This window comes from Carlito syrichta, unplaced genomic scaffold, assembly GCF_000164805.1.
Source record: "Carlito syrichta isolate Samal-C Ts95f unplaced genomic scaffold, Tarsius_syrichta-2.0.1 Scaffold313431, whole genome shotgun sequence".
Taxonomy (NCBI): domain Eukaryota; kingdom Metazoa; phylum Chordata; class Mammalia; order Primates; family Tarsiidae; genus Carlito; species Carlito syrichta.
The window spans coordinates 235584-240908 of NW_007257527.1; positions in this window are offsets into that span (position 1 = coordinate 235584).

The following is a 5325-nucleotide window of genomic DNA, read 5'->3' on the forward strand; positions in this document are numbered from 1 at the left end:
TGTTGTCTGGGAATGGCTACTCTGTATGGCCTTGAAATCTGTATATCTCTGTGTGTGCGTCCTACTTGCTGACAGCAGGAGTGAACTTCTGGAATGTAACATCTAGAATAGAACCAAATTGGAAAAGCTTTGCCCACTGCACATGAGCATAATGTGAATCTCCCTGTGAAAGGTCAATAAAGCTACGTGAGAAAATCGTGATTGCTATTGTAGATTACTGCAAGAAAAATCTGCTGTTGTCAATTACTCTTGATCTACTATTTTGCACCTATTACTTGTACAAGGCATACATGCACTTTGTAGTTTCTAATTTGGCTGTACTGGCTCATATTTCATTTCCCAACTTTCAGATATATTTTGCATAGATGGGATTCTGAATGACAAAGAGTTTCTCCATGTCTCTTATGGGAAATTGTTGATGTCCAGTTTACTCCATGTAGAAGGAGTCTATACCTGACAAGAGGGTTTCATTTTACGATCTGTGTATCCTCTTTAGCACCTAGTTCAGAAATAATATAATTACTATTTTAAATGATTAATATTTGAGGCTTTACTATGCTAAATGCTTTATAACCATTATCTTAATCCTCACAATCTTCCCATGAGATAGGTACTATTCTTAATTCCATTTGACATATACTCAAAGTCTGAATTGATGTTAAATAACTCAACCTTTAAGAGTTTGAAACAGGTCTACTGATTCTAGAATTCGGTCTTTATCATTATAGCTGTATCTTCCATGAGGCATTTATGTCAACAAAGCAGAACAAAAAATTCATTTGTTAGATGACGGGAGATCCTGACATTCCTTCTCCCTGGTTATTTAAAATGATTAAGAAGGAAAATGGAGCCGGGCTCGGTGGCTCAGCCTGTAATCCCGCACCTTTGGGAGGCTGAGGTGAGTGGATTGCCTGAGCCCGCGGGTTCGAGACCCGCCTGGGCAGCAAGACCTCATCTCTACAATAAATCAAAAAATCAGCTGGGCGTGGAAGTGCATGCCTGTAATTCCGGCTACTTGGAAGGCTGAGGTGGAAGAATCACTGGAGCTCAGCAGGTCGAGGCTGCGGTGGCCGGGAGCAGCCACTGCACTCTAGTCTGGGTGACAGAGTGAGACTCCAACTCAAAAAAAAAAGAAGGAAAATGAAAAACAAAAACAAAAGAAACCCCTGGTCTTCAGCAGTAGCAGAGCTCAATATAGGGTTTCTAGAATGTGTTTAAACACAGCTGAGCAGTTAGCGATGTTGCTTTGAGCCTAGGGTACATAATTCGAGTTTCAACATCTATCACACTAACTTGTACTTAGAAGATACTCAAGAAAACATTATTGAACTGAATTCAAATATGTCCACCAGAACAGCTAGCCTCAACACAAAAGGGAAAGGTAACAGAATTACCTAAACTTTGGATTATTATTTTGTGGTTTGTAACCTGCTTTTGAAACCCACATGTACAACAGTGATGCCGCTGAGTTGCCCTTGCTTTGTGGTATTTAGTGGTGCTGCTGTATTACTCCTGCAAGGCATCCTTTTCTTCTTTCAATCTTCACAATTGTGCATAATATGGATAGAACAAATATTAACATTAATAATAAACACAAATGTCCTTAGTAATACACATATTTTGTTATGTGTTGTAGAGATTTGAGTTCAATAATTTTGAAGTTTGATAACTGCCAAGCAGGGTTTATAGTTTATACCTCTTTTATACCTCATTTTATTTTGGGGGGGAATTGACTTCGGTGAGCCTATTCAATCTTGCAGAACTAGATACAGATGGAGACCCATATTTTCAAGAATCTCTGGATCATAAAAATTTGACCCAAAGGCCGCTACTTTAGACTGATATGTTGAGTTCTATTTAATTCTATACTTGGGAATATTAGCAGGACTTTGCCCTTGGAGATTTAGGTAATTTCCCTCTGCCCCAGTCCTGATTTAGACTGCTTCATGATCAGGAAAACCTTGTCCTTGGAAGATTTCTGTCTCTTTTTGTCCAAATAGTTGTTCACAGGAGTCTGGGAATTGAGGCCAGGCTATGACATGGGGGACCTACCAGTTTCATCCTTCTTCCTTGTTCCACTGCAGGTGAGGCCATGACAGGGCCTTTGCTCCACTGTCTAGACTGAACTGCTAGTAGCTCAAACATGTGCAATTAAAGATAGAGCTATCAGGAGTTCAGAAATAGGAGGAACAACTGTAATGATCTCTCCTGGGCTGCAGTCATCACACTGCACACAAGTAGGGACTGGGTGGAAGTGGCATCTCATCTGGAGGAAATAGGTAGTACCACTGACAATCATTTTGGCACCAATTAAACATGTATGACTTCATTTAAAACAAAAACCACAGGAACAACAATAAGTAGTTGGGTTTAGAGTTTGAAGGTGTCTAGAGACTCCTGTTTGTGGGATTGAACTGGTCTCCATGATACCAGAAGCTGTGGAAATGAATCAGGGACTCTGTAGTCCAACTGAGTCTGTGCGTCCTGAAAGTAACTGCCATGGATAATTGTTGTTGTTGTTCTGCATTAGACTTCTGTTACTTCTAGGTCTTCAAGGTCTTATTAAACTGGTGGCACCAGTGCTAAGGGGAATTAGAAAGAGTGAAATTCTCCCTAGCACTGAGGATGAGGTGTCAGTGTTGGTCACTTCACCTCAGACAATCCTTTAAGACATCCACAGGCCTGGACAGGAATACAGAGGAGACTCGCACACCTTCACCCAAATATTTAAATATTATAACTCAGGATACCTAATTGTCTAGAATATATCTCATCCTCCTACTGTGGCAAATTTCTCTTCATAATAACCGAAAGGCCAGCTCAAATTTAAAATTCTCTGCTTCCTCCTGTCTCCCCTGCCCATCATCACCCACAGCCTTCTCTTCTCATGCTTGCTCTGTCCCATATGAGGAGGGATCTTGTTTACCATGTGTGGATGCCCCAGACCACGACCACACTTCCAAGATCCTCCCATGGCAAATAGTCACCCTTGGTTGTGCCTTGAGCCCACGGGGTTACACACTGGCACGCTTTAACCTCAGAATGAAGGGCCCAGAGAAGAAACCTGAAGTCCCTTGGGGCTGGGGAGGAATTTTGGGTGCTGGATACCCAGAACATGGTCTAGGAATGTGGAAAGTAGACCCAGCAGATTCCCCACCCCATGGAATGCAGCATGTGGGAGAAAGGTCTGAATTAGCACCCTTCTCCAGTTCTAAGAGAGGGAATACCAGTAGAGTACAATTTTCCCAAAGAGCTACCTGGTAAGTGTTAGTGGCAATAGAATCAACAGTGAAATGGAAAAAAGGTCAGAACAAAAGAAATAGGAATGGTTCTTCCAGAGATCACAAGATTTCTGATGACCTCTCAGAAACAGCTAGGGTAATACTTTGAGAGAGGCTTATTTCAAGCAAATAGACCATTGGAAGGTTCAACTCTAAAATTATAATTAGAAAATAAAGGAGTGCATCTTTTGAAATATGGATTACTAGGAACAGCTTCTATTACATCATTCTTTCTTTACAATGCTTTTCCTAGATGGGAGAAAACAGATTCCCAGGGGCAAGAGACTCATCTACAGTCACATTTCTACAATACAGTAGAGTGAGCTAATTACAAATCCAGTGTCTCCTGTGTCAAAAAATATGCAGAGGAAGTCAAAGTTTAGAGAAGGTTCATTAATATGAACTCTGTACAACATCTTGCTCATATCTGGACAAAAATAATTCTCATTTCATTGCTTTCCCTCCATAAGTCTACCTACCTGGCTGATTTTTGCTGTTGAGATCACTGATTTTCTCTTTCTATTCCCTTTGCTTGTTTTCTACGTGAGTGTATTTCTTAATGCTAACCACAATGGATTTCCACTTTGAGTCAACATCATTATCCCATTTACCCAGTAGGGGATTATTGAATTTATGGAGAAACTTCTTGCCTCATTCTCATAACTTTGGAATTCTTCTGACCATTTTTAATGTTAGTCTTATATCCCTAGACTTCTAATACATATATGAGGAGGAACTCACCCCCCCAAAAAAATCCTGTGGGCCCCTTGTAGTACAGGCTAGGTAAGTGTTCTAGGAACCCATCAGTATCAGTGTACCAGCTAGTAGTATTGTGAGTGGCTGCATTTGACTTCAGTGACTTTTTTTGAGATTCTTTCAACGTGTTTGCCCATTTCATGATGGGTGATTTACAAGGGCACTTGCCCACACCGCTCTGAACATTCAGTAGTTTTTGACCAAAACCAACATGCTCTCCATGCCTCATCCTCCCTATTCACCTGATCTTGCCCTGAGTGACATTTTTGTTGTCATTCTTTCTCCTGATGAAAAAAGTCCTTAAAGGGAAACATTTTGCCGCTGTGGAAGAGGTAAAACAAAAAATGGCAGAAGCACTAAAAGGCATCAAAATCAACAAGCCCCAAAACTGTTTGAGCAGTGGAGAAACTGACTTAATAGGTGCATTGCATCAAACGGAGAGTACTTTGAAGGTGACTGAAGTTTAAACATGTAAGGATAAATACACAATTTTTTATGAATGAATTCCAGGTATTTTTGGATCTCCCCTCATACTTTTGGTACTTTTACTTAAATTTAAAAAGCAGTCAGGAATATATATAACCTGCTGAGCACCCAAATTGTACTAGACACCTTTAACTTCAAAGCAATCTTCTGTGATAAAAGCAATAAAAATGATAACTAGCCTCTACTGAACACTTACCTTGCCTGGCACTATGCTAAGCTCTATGCATTTATTTAGTTATTTGCTATCATAGCCCTGTCAAGAGGAGCTATCATTCCCATCTTAGAGGTGAGGAAACTGACCCAGAGCATTACATAAATTGCTTAAGAACAAGGATTGTAAAGCTGGGATTTGAGCCTCATCAGATTCACTCCATGCCCTTTTTATTATACTATGCTCCTCCCATATTTTGTAATACAGGCATTTATTGTACATACTTTTTTCTGGAAGAAATAAATCGTTATTTATAGTTATTATCTTCTGACCTATAAAGTGTGGTTGTCCTGGGAATATTAGAGCTAGAAAGAACATTAAAAGGAACATTTAGTCTGATACTCTCATTTTAATGGTTAGGAAAACAGGATCTTGGAGACATGAAATGATTTCCTATAGGTCTTACAGTTAGTTGTATGTAACTCTAGACCCTTGTTGCCTGAACTCTTATTCCAGAATGTTTGTTTTTCATAAACATTTTTAAGGGCCTATAAGAACCCAATTTGCCAATCCAGAAAATTTAAGTTTATGATGTCTGCATCACCATTTTTAACCCTCTTATTTCAACAATGAAACTCAACATTGTCTACA